Source organism: Rutidosis leptorrhynchoides, chromosome 11 (assembly GCF_046630445.1).
Source record: "Rutidosis leptorrhynchoides isolate AG116_Rl617_1_P2 chromosome 11, CSIRO_AGI_Rlap_v1, whole genome shotgun sequence".
Classification (NCBI taxonomy): Eukaryota; Viridiplantae; Streptophyta; class Magnoliopsida; order Asterales; family Asteraceae; genus Rutidosis; species Rutidosis leptorrhynchoides.
In genome coordinates, this window is record NC_092343.1 from 43,274,844 (window position 1) to 43,292,442 (window position 17,599).

Below are 17,599 nucleotides of genomic sequence, written 5' to 3' on the forward strand. Positions count from 1 at the left end.
AAAGTTCATCGGGGTTGGAAGCGGGTTTTTCTATTTTTATACCTTTTCCCTTATTATTTTCTTTCGCTTTATTAAATTGGGTTGAGGTAATTTCTATAACATCATCGGAATCCTCATCGGGATCCGATTCATCGGAAAATTGGTAATCTTCCCAATATTTTGCTTCCTCGCCGGAAACACCATTGACCATTATTAACTTTGGTCCATTGGTTGAGGATTTTCTTTTATTTAATCGATTTACTATAGATATCAATATTTCTTCCTCCGGAACCTCTTCTTCTTCTGGTTCCTCCTCTTTCGATTCCTCCTCTTCTGGTTCCTCTTCTTCCGGTTCATCCTCTTCCGGTTCCTCTTCGGGAATTTGTGAATCTTCCCAAAATATATTCGACTCTTCATTATTATTAGGTGAATCAATGGGATTTGTACTAGAGGTAGACATCTATCACACAATATCAAACACGTTAAGAGATTAATATATCACATAATATTTACATGTTAATAATATATAGTTTCCAACAAAAAAAATGTTAAGCAATCGTTTTTGAAGAAAAACACGGTCGAAGTCCAGACTCACTAATGCATCCTAACAAACTCGGTAAGACACACTAATACAATCTTCTGGTTATCTAAGACCAACGCTCTGATACCAACTGAAATGTCCCGTTCATATTGATTATAAACGTTCCATATTAATTGATTTCGTTGTGAGGTTTTGACCTCTATATGAGACGTTTTTCAAAGACTGCATTCATTTTTAAAACAACCATAACCTTTATTTTATCGATAAAGGTTTAAAAAGCATTACGTAGATTATCAAATAATGATAATCTAAAATATACCGTTTACACACGACCATTACATAATGGTTTACAATAAGAATATATTACATCAAAAATAAGTTTCTTGAATGCAGTTTTTACATAATATCATACAAGCATGGACTCTAAATCTTGTCCTTATTTTAGTATGCAACAGCGGAAACTCTTAATAATCACCTGAGAATAAACATACTTAAAATGTCAACAAAAATGTTGGTGAGTTATAGGTTTAACCTATATATTATCAAATTATAATAATAGACCACAAGATTTCATATTTCAATATACATCCCATACATAGAGATAAAATTCATTCATATGGTGGACACCTGGTAACCGACATTAACAAGATGTATATAAGAATATCCCCTATCATTCAGGGAAATCCTTCGGACATGATATAAACGAATTCGAAGTACTAAAGCATCCGGTACTTTGGATGGGGTTCGTTAGGCCCAATAGATCTATCTTTAGGATTCGCATCAATTAGTAGATCGGTTTACTAATTCTTAGGCTACCAAGCAAAAGGGGCATATTCGGCTTCGATCATTCACCCATATAATGTAGTTTCATTTACTTGTGTCTATTTCGTAAAACATTTATAAAACTGCATGTATTCTCATCCCAAAATATTAGATTTTAAAAGTGGGACTACAACTCACTTTCACATATTTTTACTTCGTCGGAAAGTAAGACTTTGCCACTGGTCGATTCACGAACCTATAACAAATATGTACATATATATCAAAGTATGTTCAAAATATATTTACAACACTTTTAATACATTTTGATGTTTTAAGTTTATTAAGTCAGCTGTCCTCATTAGTAACCTACACTAGTTGTCCATAGTTAAATGTACAGAAATAAATCGATTATATATATATATATATATATATATATATATATATATATATATATATATATATATATATATATATATATATATATATATATATATATTTATATATCTTGAATCAATCCACGACCCAGTGTATACACGTCTCAGGCTAGATCACAACTCAAAGTATATATATTTTTGGAATCAACCTCAACCCTGTATAGCTAACTCCAACATTACTGCATATAGAGTGTCTATGGTTGTTCCAAATAATATATATACATGGGTCGATATGATATGTCAAAACATTTGCATACGTGTCTATGGTATCCCAAGATTACATAATATATTAGAATACATGTATAATACAATATAACTTAGCTAGGATATGATTTGTATAGAATTGTTACAATATTTCCCGTAGCTACAACAATCAAAAAATATTCAATCTTGTCTTACCCATAACTTCTTCGTTTTAAATCCGTTTTGAGTGTTTCAAGTTGCTATGGTTTCATATTGAACTTAAGTTTATGAATATAAATAGAAAAAGTATAAGTTTATAGTCAGAAATAAAAGTTAGAAGTCATTTTTGTAAAGGTAGTCATTTCAGTCGAAAGAACGACGTCTAGATGACCATTTTAGAAAACATACTTTCACTTTGAGTTTAATGTTTCATGTTCATAAGAAAAATCATTTTCCCAGAAGAACAAATTTTAAATCAAAGTTTATCATAGTTTTTAATTAACTAATCCAAAATAGCCCGCGGTGTTACTACGACGGCGTATATCCGGTTTTACGGTGTTTTTCGTGTTTTCCGGTTTTAAATCATTAAGTTAGCATATCATATAGATATAGAACATGTGTTTAGCTAATTTTAAAAGTCAATTTAGAAGGATTAACTTGTGTTTGCGAACAGGTTTAGAATTAACTAAACTATGTTCTAGTGATTACATGTTCAAATCTTCGAATAAGATAGTTTTATATGTATGAATCGAATGATGTTATGAACATCATTACTACCTCAAGTTTAGTAGGTAAACCTACTGGAAGTGACAAGAAATGATCTAGCTTCAAAGGATCTTGGATGGCTTGAAAGTTCTTGAAGTAGAATCATGACACGAAAACAAGTTCAAGTAAGATTATCAATCAAATTAAGATAGTTATAGTTATAGGAACTGAATCAAAGTTTGTATATGAGTATTACCTTAATTTAGAATGATATCTTACTGTAAACAACAAGGATTCCTTGAGGTTGGATGATCACTTTACAAGATTGGAAGTTAGCTAGTAAACTTGGAAGTATTCTTGATTTTATGAAACTAGAACTTGTAGAATTTATGAAGAACACTTAGAACTTGAAGATGGAACTTGAGAGAGATCAATTAGATGAAGAAAATTGAAGAATTAAAGTGTTTGTAGGTGTTTTTGGTTGTTGGTATATGGATTAGATATAAAGGATATGTAATTTTGTTTTCATGTAAATATGTCATGAATGATTACTAATATTTTTGTAATTTTATGAGATATTTAATGCTAGTTGCCAAATGATGGTTCCCACATGTGTTAGGTGACTCACATAGGCTGATAAGAGCTGATCATTGGAGTGTATATACCAATAGTACTTATATTTAGAAGCTGTGTATAGTACGAGTACGAATACGGGTGCATACGAGTAGAATTGTTGATGAAACTGAACGAGGATGTAATTGTAAGCATTTTTGTTAAGTAGAAGTATTTTGATAAGTGTCTTGAAGTCTTTCAAAAATGTATGAATACATATTAAAACACTACATGTATATACATTTTAACTGAGTCGTTAAGTCATCGTTAGTCGTTACATGTAAATGTTGATTTGAAACCTTTAAGTTAACGATCATGTTAAATGTTGTTAACCCAGTGTTTATTATATCTAATGAGATGTTAAATTATTACATTATCATGATATTATGATATATTAATATATCTTAGTATGATATATATACAGTTAAATGTTGTTACAACGATAATCGTTACATATATGTCTCGTTTTGAAATCATTAAGTTAGTAGTCTTGTTTTTACATATGCAGTTCATTGTTAATACACTTAATGACATGTTTACTTATTATTTATCATGATTAAACATAGTGTATCAATATCTTAATATGATTCATATGTATTTAGTAAGACGTTGTTATAATGATAATCGTTATATATACCGTTTCGAGTTTCTTAATTCAATAAACTCAATTCTATGTATATAACTCATTGTTAAAATACCTAATGAGATACTTACTTATCATAATATCATGTTAACTATATATATAATCATATATATGTCATCATATAGTTTTTACAAGTTTTAACGTTCGTGAATCACTGGTCAACTTGGGTGGTCAATTGTCTATATGAAACCTATTTCAATTAATCAAGTCTTAACAAGTTTGATTGCTTAATAGGTTGGAAACACTTAATCATGTAAATATCAATTTCATTTAATATATATAAACATGGAAAAGTTCGGGTCACTACATGTAAAAACGGGACTATAACTCATCTTAAAGCAAAAGAAGTAACCACACAAAAATGCGAACAGCAAACGAAGTAAAGTGATCAGGAATGATCACAACGCCGACCTATAAATAAAGCAGGTCGATATTAATAACTAACTTAGGTCAAGTCTTAGTATGATAGCTATTGTACATGTTGTAAGTAGACATAGAACAACACTCAATATGCATCGGTTTGATCGGAACAGCGTACGGACACACACTTTCTATTTTTAGAAAGTTTCTATTTTTAGCAGGTTTCCATTTTTGGAAAGTTTCTATTTTAGGAAGTTTCTATCTTAGGAAAGTTTCTATTTTAGGAAAGTTTCTATTTTTGGAAAGTTTCCAAATTTAGAAAGTCAACAAAAGTCAACTGAAAGTCAAAGTCAACTGAAAGTCAAAGTCAACCGAAAGTCAACTCAAAAGTCAACCTTGGTCAAACATAGTCAACACCGAATTTTAAAGTATAAGTTACATTAATATCATAAGTTATAATGTTAATTAAAGTCATATATGTATAATTATGTCATAACATAAGTTTAATTAAATTAAAATGAATTATCAAAGTTAACATAAGTTTAAATGATATAATTAATATAAGATAAGTATTTAATTAATTAATTAAATATTAATCATAATATAAGTATTATTAATTAATAATAAATTTTAATCATATCATAAGTATTATTAATTAATAATGAATTATTAATCATATCATAAGTTTCTAATTAAAATTATTAAATCATAAGTATTTAATAATTAAATTATAATTAAATAATAATTAAGCCTTATAATAATTAAATAATTAATTAATCCTTATTATAAGTCTTATTATAATAATCTCATAATATAAGTTTAATACTTACCATAAGTATTTTTCATTAATAATAAAAGTATTATTAATCATAAGTTTAATTAAATGTTTAATTAAATCATAATTAATTAATAAATGATATAATAAATATATATATCATAAGTCTTAAATTAAATAATTACTTTTTATATCATAAGTAATTTATTAAAAATGAAATTCATTATTTATATCATAAGTCTTATTTAATAACCATATGTTTTAATTAAAATTTTATCGGGTCATAACTTGAGCCCCGGGAATCAGTTTTCGGCGAGTCTTATATATATCTTTGCCTAACCAACCTACTCGACACATTAGTGTGCTCAAGAACACCTCAAGAACAGCCACCAAGTCGTGACTTACAGCCATTAATCAACTTGTAGCTTTAATACGTTCAAAAACATATTTTAGTCATACCGGGTGATTCGTGGCTAGGATTTCGATGACCCGAACATGAAAGTTCATCTCATCAGCAATCCTAACACACTAGTACACCCTAAAGACTCCAAAAATGATCACAAAGTCGGACCATACCTGATTCAATTCGTTTTCACATTTTAATCTCAACAAAACACCATTTTAAGCATAACTAGAGCTCCGGGAATCGAAATGACATGAATCCGGAGTCAAAAATTAATGTCTTGATGAGAGGAACTCATATAAACACTTTAATTTCACTTTTATATAGTTATTTTCACAGAAAACAACAATCAAACCGCTGTCTCAAAACAATCAAACTGAAAACATGAATTAACGAGCATTTCTACGCATACAATCAACAATACAATAACATATAAGCATCACACTATCATTATAACATATAAAATCAGAAAAATAAATGAAAAATTGAAAAGCTAGGGTTAGGGTTTATACCCTAATCAAGAATCAAGAGATATCAACGTGTAGAGATCGAAGAGAGGAACGCATTTATACAAACAATAGGATGATCCAAGCATTATTGTTGAAGATGATGATGATGGTGGTGTACTAGTAGTCGACGTCCAAGAACACAAGGAGAGGAGAAAAAAAAATAGTTGCTAGGTTTGGAATGAGATGAATTTTGTGGTTTTGATCAAAAAAATCACAAGTTACAAGGAATGGCAAAACCAACCCCTCCCTTGGGTGGTTCGGATGAAAATGGTATGGGGTGGGCCCCATATGGCCCAAATTTTTTTAATGATGAAATCCTTGTGGCCCGAACGCTTGATCGAAACCCGAAACGCGAAAACACGATTTCGCGATTAATTAATCGGAGAGATAACAAATACGCGATGAAAAATATATATAAACACTATATATAAATATATGACATTAAAATATAATATTTAAAATAATTAGTACTTAAAAATCCAAAAAGCTTGACCGTTGGTTTGAAAACCGAAAAGATTCACCGGATAGAAATCCGCGACACGTAGAAACGTACGATATAAAATATGAATACAAATATTCATTTAACACATAATAATTAATATATTATTACTAAAATAATAATATAGGTCATAGAAATGACGTGGCACGAATAACAGTTAATGGTCGTTAAATAATTAACGATAAAAGATAATGGAAAAAGTAGGGTCGTTACAGTACCTTCCCGTTACGGAAATTTCGTCCCGAAATTTAAACAGGTGGAGGGGTTAACTCAGCATCTGGGAACACACTCCCAATTAAATTCGGGACCGCGTCTGGTGTTCCATCTAACTCGGATGATAGGAATTCTACTCTGCTTGAGCATCTTAACCTCTCGATCCATAATTTCAACAGGTTCCTCAATAAAATTGAGTTGTTTATCAACAGGCAGCTCCTCAAGAGGAATGGTTTCATCGGCCTCTTCCAAACACTCCTTAAAATCCCTACATGAAAAATGACACGAACAACACTGAGTTCTTGTGGCAATTTCAAATGATAAGCCACAGGAATCTGACCAATGGCTTAAAGCAAAAGTCACAGATATGCAAGTTGATTATGATCCAAAAGAAATTGACAATGAAGTTAATCATAAATTCGACACCACGGCTACCTAAGTGTGGGGAGATTCAAATGTTCTAAAAAGAAAACGTTCTCTAGAGTTAGTTGTTCTGTTCTCGTGTAGTTCCGAGAATGGAATCTGATTGGTCTTTTCCGCTTGCAGACACTAAAGAACTAGTTTTCTTCCCCCCATTCTGAATTTTTGTTTTGTAGGTTTTGAATAAAATTAATATGCATTTTTAAATTTAAGTTTTGTGTGAATTTAAAAAAAAAAATTTACTTTATTTCATTAAGTTTAAAAAATAATTTCTAAAATTCATCTTAAGTTGAAGACTAGGTCATGGAACCGAAATTCCTTTACCCAAGGGCGGGGCGAAAAATTTTGTTATCATTATTTTTAATTTTATTGATCTAAAGTATACCAAAAAAAATTAAAAAACCCCAAAAATCTTTGCTTTTAAAACAATCGCTTTAAAATTGACAAATTTTAAATTTTGTCGAGGGACGGACTAGGTAAACATACCGAAACTACCTAAAGTAAAAGGAAACAAAATTTTTTTAAAAAAATATTCATTTAAATTGTTTTAATAAATAAAGGTTTTATAAAAAAATATAATAAAAATATTATGTACGTTTGTAGTTTATCTTGTATAAAAAACAGGGTAAAACAGCGCACTTTCAAAGACTGACATTAAGTTCAGCAAAAGCTACTAATTTTGACAACAAGACACAACATATCAAATGTGATATAAAATAATATGTTTGCAAACTCGGTATTTTTAATCACTTTTCTACACTAATCACCCTCATGAATTTATAATTATAGTCTGATTTCATGCAAATGAGGGCATTGCATGATCTCAAGTGTGGGGAAGGGTTATAAATTCTCTCGGGTTTACACTTAGTTTAATTGCCAAATTTTGTGAAAATTTGAAAAACTTTCAACTAAATGAATTCAAAATCATGTTTATACATATTTATGAACGATAAAAATAGGTGTTAATGCCGAAATTATTGTTACCTCGGAGAGAACATAAATGGAGAAACAACCCAAAACACTTGAATTCATTTAAAATGGAATAGAAGAGAATAAATAGGCAAAGAAAAGAATAAATAAAAGCTAAGTGTGGGAAGAATTTACCAAGTTCTTTAAAACACATATCACATATTTGGTAAGGATTATTGCAGGTACTTTTGATTTGGACTAAAGTAATCAGTTTTACCCGATTTACTATAATATATTTGAAAGAAAGATGGATCTACACGATGAATCAGTTCCATCATTAAAAGGAAGTAAAGTTTTTAGAAAAAGACACGCGCTTCTTGATTTAGGTCAGGAAGTTGTCGTCCAGACCAGTTTTAGAGTCTACGAAAAACCTTGAAAAGTTTTCTCGAAAATCAGCTGGAAATCCACGGACCTCAGTATCAACCAGGGTCGCCATGTGGTTAGACTTATCCTAACCATGAGAGGATCTGTCGCGTAAAATGGGGAGGGCGCCGTGCAAATTAGCTTAATAAGACTAATGAATTAGACCCCCAGAAATCATAATCTCCTAAAAGATCAAAAATCAGCATTTAAGCATGATATTACTCAATCCTTGAGATTGACTTTAAAGATTGAGAATTACAAACTCATAGAATTCAATGATATCTAAACTCGAGCTTGAACGAGAAAATATTTTGTAACACCCTGATTTCTGTTTCAGCCAAGTGGGACGCCGTCCAAGATGTGGGATGCCGTCCAGTATTAAAGAGTGGGATGCCTTCTAGATTTTGGGACGCCGTCCAAAATGCCTGACGGGCCAGCTGTTTTAATTGGTTTTAAAAAGGGGTATTTTTTTAAATTCACTTGGGTGTCGGTTTGGAGCTCTCAAAGCTAATCCATTTGGTCATTGTGGATCACATTTCAACCTCACAAACACTCTCATCCACATCTAGAGAGAGAGGAGAGTTTTAGAGAGAGAGAGAGAGAGAGGGGTGGATTTGGAGAAGAAGGAGTCAGGTTCTCACTAAAGCTCGGGTTTTAAAGTTGTTCATCTCGCTCCTAGCTACGTTGTGGTGGTATTGGTAAGCTCAAACTCTGAATTTCATTTGTTAGATTCGATATTCAAGTTAGGGTTTTGAGCTAGTTTGTTGTAAAACCCTTTTAGATGATGAAGTGGGTTCATGGTGACTAGTTAGTCTTGTCACTTGCGGGTTTTGGGTTGGTTGACGATTTGGCCTTGATTAGGCTTTGAAAATGAGTTTAATCACTAGGGTTAGTGATTATGAAAGTGTTGGAACACTTTTGGGTGTGTTTGATTACCTAATTTTGAAATGGGTCGAATTAGGGTTTTGGTGTCAAATTGGGCAAGACGAGTGTTTAACACTTGTGTTTGGGTGTATTTGGCGTATTAGGACCATTGTCACTATTGTTAGTGATTATTGATTAGTTTGGGCGCGGTTTGTACTTGAAAGTGCATTTGGGTCGAAATTGCACTAAGTGTCGATTGGGTTGGTTTGTAAGTCAACCCTAATTGTGTTGTTTGTATTGTGATAATGGAATAGGTACATTCCATCGGCGAGTTGCGGATTATTCGGTGGCATTCTTCAAGGCGATAAGGTGAGTGTTAATATCCTATGTGCATATGTATGTGTAGGATGGGTGCGGGTCGGGTGAAGTGGTTCTCGGTTATAGAGCTCACTTCACATATAGGTGGATTTGATGGACTTGCCTTTAGGTCCAATTGGCACAGTTGTGCATTTTGGTTGACCACTTTTGGCGAGGTACACTTTTTGTGTGTACGTTATCACACGTCTTTGTGATGTGGAGTATATAACCCCAATGGCAAAGGGTTGATATTGTTGTGATGTGGATAACCCCGATGTGGTGGATTTTATAATCTCGTGACCGTGGGTTTTGAGTTGGAGAAGTGGATCTCGTGTAGTTCGGATTCACGATGACGCGTGTAGTTCGGTCATCTTATCGGAAGTGAATCTCGTGTAGTTCGGATTCACGATGACGCGTGTAGTTCGGTCATCTTATTGAGGTAGTAATCTCGTGTGGTTTCGGATTACTAAGGCTCGTGTAGTTCGACCAACCTCGATGTTGTGTTAATGAAGATAGTAGTCTTGTGTGGTTTCGGATTAGTAAGGCTCGTGTATTTCGGCCAATCTTCATTGTGTTAGTCGGTTCTCGGTATTGGGTTAAGGGGTTAACCTTTGACGTATATATATTGTTATATATATTATTGTATTATTGTGATGTATCCAACCCTCCGGGTGTAGCTTGTTGGAATTGTTCATAGCGTCGTTGGTGAACTTACTTGATGTTATTAGCCTGTTGCTTAGTGATCGTACGGTATGGTTAGACTAGCTTGCCTTTATGCTTGGATGCTCCGGTATGCGGTATTTGATATTTTGTGTGGCGTGTCCCTTTTATGCATATATATGTATGTAGTATATTTTCACTCACTAAGCATTAGCTTACCCTCTCGTTGTTTATATTTTTATAGATTTGCATGGATGCGATGGCTCGGGTAAGCGTGGGAACTAGTGGGCTTGCGTAGTTGCTTAGAAGGCGTGCTTTTGGATTTGATTAGGATTGGGTAGCGTATCCCCAATCACCATGCTCGGTCTTCGTTTTTGTGTTAAACTTGCCTTCTTTGTAGGTGGACTAACGTTATATTAGTAATGCGGATATTATTAATATATTATTGTGTGGTGATAATAATTCTCGCGTGTGTTTATATCGCGTAGAATTTTGTTTGTGTTGGTTTATATCATCGAGCGAAGCGGTCGTTGTACTAATGAGTTGATACGGTGTGTGTGCGTAATAAGGACTTGTAAACCTTATTACGGGTGTAAATCGTGTCTAGCAAGTGATGTACGACGAGTGTTTAGCAAGATGGGGCGGTGTTGCGTGTGTGGTTTTATACGTTCGTGATCTAATCGCTTTGCATTCCTTAGAATGGCGACGGGAGACTGGATAGAGATGAATGACGTGGAGTTTAACGCTAGAGTTGCGGCCGTCGTTGTGGAGCAAATGAGTGCGTTTCGAGAAGAAATGGATAGGAAGTATTCCGAATCTCGGAGTAGTGGTGAAATGGAGCATTGTCTTAAGAGCTTCATGAGGACTAAACCCCGATGTATAACGGAAAACCGGATCCTTTAATAATCACAACTTGGATCTCGGATGTCGAAGGGTGTTTTCATACTATTTAATGCCCTCCTGAGAAGAGGACAAGACTCGCTACTAGTTTGTTGCGAGGTAGGGCAAAGGATTGGTTGGATGGTAAGATTGATCTTGTCGGTGGTGAACCGTTTATGGCGTTATCATGGGACGAGTTTAAGAAGAAATTCTTCGAGGAATTCCGAACTTCGACCGACTTGTCGTAATTGCGTAATGAGTTGCGAAATTTGCAACAGGGTTCTATGGATTTGAATACTCTCAAGACGACCTTTATAGTGAAGGCTCGTTTTTGCCCGAAGTATTTAGGGAATGATCGGTTTTTGATGGAGGATTTCTATCGGACCTTGAATGATTACTTGAAGAGTAAAATTAGTCGGGGTTAAGCGAAATTGCTTGCGGAATTATTCGCCTTGGCTAGAGGTTTCGAGTCGTATTCACGATCCAAGAAGGGTGAACCTTTAAGTGAAAGAAGGGTTGTTCCTTATGGTGCTCCAAGTAAGAGGACTAAGGGTCCGAGTGTGAGAACGGGTGGTACACGGACGGGTATATCAGATGCTAGTACGTCTAGGTGTTACAATTGTGGCATGAAGGGTCACAAGTCTTGGGAATGTCCGGTACCAAAGGGTGTTGGCATGGTGTGCTTCAATTGCGAAGAAGAAGGACATCGTAAGTCGGAATGTCCCAAGTTAGCGGGGACAGGTGCGGCAAGGAGACGTTAAGGTATGTTTCATTTTAATAAATATGTCCTTTGATTATTTATTATTCGCCGTTGAGTTTGAGTTTATTAAATGCATTGTGTTGTGCATGTTATTGATATGGGTGACGTTCTTAATGGAAGTACCCTATGGCGACGTTTTGATTGTCGGGCGAAGGGCGTAAGACTTGGTGCAACCAAGCATTCCTTAGTATTTGGGTGAAGTTTCTACCAAGCCATGGAAATGGGTTTTGGTGTTCGGTTGTTAAGCGCGTGTTCGCTTTTGTGTTGGAGTTGATGAACCATGAGGTTCGACGGGTGGGATGGAACCCTTGAAATCGAGTGTTGATCTCGATGTATGTTGGTAAAGGAGTCTATGTGACATGACATTAGGTGCCTGTTTTATACCTACTAGCATGGTATTCGACTCCGGTTGTGTTGCAGTTACATTGTACTTAGGGTACCGAAGTGAAACCCTTAGGTACATGAGTGACTAGGTGAAATTTGACAAGCTAAAGCAATTGGATGATTGCGATAGTATAGTTTGTGTAATTTGTGGTACACTTTTCATTCGAAGTGTTTAAGGATAGGTTAAGATCCTTAGTATGCTCAAGGTTAGAGCAAGATATGGTGATGGGTCGTGTGAACCCAATTGTTGGTAAAGTCTACCTTTGGTAGCATTGTACGGTTGTACAAGATGCGGTTATGGAACGTAGTTCTAAGTGGGGGAGTTACACTCCCGCACGAGGAGGTCTTAGGGTGAGATTTCGGATGATACTCTTAGTAGATCCGAAATTTGTGTCGGGACCTAGATTTGATCGATTTGTGGTAAAAGTACGATTTGGAATAAATTGTACTTATGGTTTTGGAATGTAGATTATCACTGAGGTGATAATGTGGTAAGTCTCGTTGAGAGATAATGGACGTGTTTCGCGAGCAAGGTGAAATCCCTCGGTTAAGGGATGTGTGTGTCTGGTTCTCTTTTAAGGAATTATTGTTTTGTGCATATGTTTGATATAGGTGGTTCTTGCTCGATGGTGTGAATGGTTAGTGGTATCCGTTAGGATTCACTATGGCGTAGTAGAGCGCAATGTTACGCTACTCGTTGTTCGAGGCCAAAAGGGCGTTGATTGGTGAAGCATGACCTTCGGGGTCCGCTGACTTTATCATGGGATTGTTGATTGGTGAGGCATGACCTTCGGGGTCCGCTGACTTCATCATGGGATTGTTGATTGGTGAGGCATGACCTTCGGGGTCCGCTGACTTCATCATGGGATTGTTGATTGGTGAGGCATGACCTTCGGGGTCCGCTGACTTCATCATGGGATTGTTGATTGGTGAGGCATGACCTTCGGGGTCCGCTGACTTCATCATGGGATGGTTGATTGGTGAAGCATGACCTTCGGGGTCCGCCGACTTCATCATGGGATTATATCGGTGAGGCATGACTTTCGGGGTCCGCTGACTTCATCCGGTGTTGAGTTGTGAATCTCGTGTAGTTCGGATTCACGATGACGCGTGTAGTTTCGGTAATCTTATTGTGGAAGTGAATCGCGTGTAGTTCGGATTCACCAATGACTCGTGTGGTTTCGGTCATTGTATTGAGGAGTGAGTCTCGTGTAGTTCGGATTCACAAATGACTCGTGTAGTTCGGTCATTCCTTTTGGATAGTGACTCTCGTGTAGTTCGGATTCACTATGGCGCGTGTAGTTCGGCCAATCCCGATTGTTGTTGCCAGGAAGGTAGTGAGTCGCGTGTAGTTCGGATTCACTAAGGCGCGTGTGTTTTCGGCCAGCCTTCATGATGTTTGATCTATTGGTTATTTATACACCAATGGTGGGGTCGTAAGGACCGTGATGTTTGATCTAATGGTTGTTTTATACACCAATGGTGGGGTCGTAAGGACCGTGTTGTGTGATCTATCGGTTGTTTTATACACCGATGGTGGGGTCGTAAGGACCATGTTGTGTGAACTATCGGTTGGTTTATACACCGATGGTGGGGTCGTGAGAACCTTGTTGTAGGATTAGTGATGCGATAGCCGTGCTTCGCTCACATGTTGTTACGGGTGTGACGAATTGTCGATTTTGGTACACCTTTGGATTAGCGTTTCCATAGTCGTTTTTGGGCACTATCGGTTTTAACCGTTTGTTATGATGTTACGATAGTTGCGTATGGGTCGTATTGCGCAGTACAAGGGATGTTTAGTGATTGATGTTATCCGTAAGGATTCGTTTGGTTCGGTCTCCATCGTTTCGTGTTGTTGACCTTAGGTTGACTTGGTTATTTTTAGCGTTGTACTCGGTAAGGGTACGCTAGGGGATTGATATCTCGGTTCGAGATTGGTTGAGTTCTTCCCGATGTGAGAGATTGAGTAAGGTTTTAGCGCTCGAATTGTGATTTGATAAATCGCGTGTGACGATTTTAGTTGTTAAAGGTGATTCATTGGGAAGAGTTGCCTTGGAAAGTCGGTTTGGGACTTATGTTTGAGGACTGTGGAGTGTGGTCCGTTTGGTTGGTCCGTTTGGTTAAGTGACGAAGATCACGAGGACGTGATCGAGTTCAAGTGGGGGAGGGTTGTAACACCCTGATTTCTGTTTCAGCTAAGTGGGACGCCGTCCAGTATTAAAGAATGGGATGCCGTCCAGATTTTGGGACGCCATCCAAAACGCCTGACGGGCCAGCTGTTTTAATTGGCTTTAAAAAGGGGTATTTTGGTAAATTCACTTGGGTGTCGGTTTGGAGCTCTCAAAGCTGATCCATTTGGTCATTGTGGATCACATTTCATCCTCACAAACACTCTCATCCACATCTAGAGAGAGAGGAGAGTTTTAGAGAGAGAGAGAGAGAGGTGGGTTTGGAGAAGAAGGAGTCGGGTTCTCACTAAAGCTCGGGTTTTAAAGTTGTTCATCTCGCTCCTAGCTACGTTGTGGTGGTATTGGTAAGCTCAAACTCCGAATTTTATTTATTAGATTTGATATTCAAGTTAGGGTTTTGAGCTAGTTTGTTGTAAAACCCTTTTAGATGATGAAGTAGGTTCATGGTGACTAGTTAGTCTTGTCACTTGGCGGGTTTTGGGTTGGTTGACGATTTGGCCTTGATTAGGCTTTGAAAATGAGTTTAATCACTAGGGTTAGTGATTATGGAAGTGTTAGAACACTTTTGGGTGTGTTTGGTTACCTAATTTTGAAATGGGTCGAATTAGGGTTTTGGTGTCAAAATGGGCAAGACGAGTGTTTAACACTTGTGTTTGGGTGTATTTGGCGTATTAGGACCATTGTCACAATTTTTAGTGATTATTGGTTAGTTTGGGCGCGGTTTGTGCTTGAAAGTGCATTTGGGTCGAAATTGCACTAAGTGTCGATTGGGTTGGTTTGTAAGTCAACCCTAATTGTGTTGTTTGTATTGTGATAATGGAATAGGTACATTCCATCGGCGAGTTGCGGATTATTCGGTGGCATTCTTCAAGGCGATAAGGTGAGTGTTAATATCCTATGTGCATATGTATGTGTAGGATGGGTGCGGGTTGGGTGAAGTGGTTCTCGGTTATAGAGCTCACTTCACATATAGGTGGATTTGATGGACTTGCGTTTAGGTCCAATTGGCACGGTTGTGCGTTTTGGTTGACCACTTTTGGCGAGGTACACGTTTTGTGTGTACGTTATCACACGTGTTTGTGATGTTGAGTATATAATCCCAATGGCGAGGGTTGATATTGTTGTGATGTGGATAACCCCGATGTGGTGGATTTTATAATCCCGTGACCGTGGGTTTTGAGTTGGAGAAGTGGATCTCGTGTAGTTCGGATTCATGATGACGCGTGTAGTTCGGTCATTTTATCGGAAGTGAATCTCGTGTAGTTCGGATTCACGATGACGCGTGTAGTTCGGTCATCTTATTGAGGTAGTAATCTCGTGTGGTTTCGGATTACTAAGGCTCGTGTAGTTTGGCCAACCTCGATGTTGTGTTAATGAAGATAGTAGTCTCGTGTGGTTTCGGATTACTAAGGCTCGTGTAGTTCGGCCAATCTTCCCTGTGTTAGTCGGTTCTCGGTATTGGGTTAAGGGGTTAACCTTTGACGTATATATATTGTTATATATATTATTGTATTATTGTGATGTAGCTAACCCTCCGGGTGTAGCTTGTTGGAATTGTTCATAGCGTCGTTGGTGAACTTACTTGATGTTATTAGCCTGTTGCTTAGTGATCGTATGGTATGGTTAGACTAGCTTGTCTTTATGCTTGGATGCTCCGGTATGCGGTATTTGATATTTTGTGTGGCGTGTCCATTTTATGCATATATATGTATGTAGTATATTTTCACTCAATAAGCATTAGCTTACCCTCTCGTTGTTTACATTTTTATAGATTTGCATGGATGCGGTGGCTCGGGTAAGCGTGGGAACTAGTGGGCTTGCGTAGTTGCTTAGAAGACGTGCTTTTGGATTTGATTAGGATTGGGTAACGTATCCCTAATCACCATGCTCGGTCTTCATTTTTGTGTTAAACTTACGTGGTCGAAAACTCGTAATTTTGTACGAAAGTCGTAAAACGGCCGATGTGGGCCCGGTGTCGTAAAACTCGGTTTTATTGTGGAAAACTCTTAGTTTTAATCATTATAACATATTGTGAATGTGTTTTGGTTTAAAAGTGTCGGGAAGCGGGTTTTTCGCCCGCGTAACTCAGTAAAACTGATCAGAAGCTGGTAGTGCATTTGGACGCCGTCCAAAAGGCTTGGACGCCGTCCAGTCTTTCACAACTCGACGCCGTCCAGAAAGCTGGACGCCGTCCAGAAGTACTGTCCCAGAAATTTTTTTTTTATGGCACGTTTTTGAAAGGATAACGGGTTGGGTCGTTACATATTTTGATCAAATTAAAACCGATTTGTTTTCTGAAAACCTATTTTCAATGCGTTCATTACCGTTGAACGTAAAATCCTAAGAATTCATCAAAATTCATTAGGTCACCTGAACCAAATCGGGTGTCAACCGTAAGAATGGTGGTTGCATAGCATGGTCGAAGACAGGACCTTGTGCCAGACCGAAAAATTATAGGGTGATCTTTACTATTGCTCCTACAAAGGATAGTAATTGCATTCGACACGTTTTAACCATAATCATCTGCATGTCATTAGACATTGCCTTAACAGTTGCTTGTTCATCGCTTTCCTTTACAACCGGACGGTAGTTTACCGAAAGATAATATACGGAGCAAGTATACTGGATGTGTTAAAATATGAAGCCCACAAAACCCAAAAAAATATTTTGCAAACACCGGTGAAGGGTTATTCCGGAAAATTTGTCTAGGGTAAAATCTAGCTTGAATTTTCAAAAGATCAAATGTTTTCATAAAGATCCAATATCCTTAAAGGATCTAAATTTTTATAGTCATGTGGGACTGTAAACCACATTGTTACTATCATTGTTTATACCGCCGTATCAAAATCACTGATTAATAAAGTGTGAGAATAAAAAAAAGTTTGATTCGAATGAAGTGTGATTTAATTTCAAGTTATGTACTGCTTGAGGACAAGCAACGTTTAAGTGTGGGGATATTTGATAGTGCTCCAAATGAACATATATTTAGGTGCAATATCCTTCCAATATGTAAAGCTTTTAGTTGCAATTGTTCTATTTTTATGTAATAATCGTTTAAATAAATAAGTGCGAAGACAAAAGACAGAATCGACGATTTGAAGACGCAAATGACCAAAAAGCTAAAAAGTACAAAGTA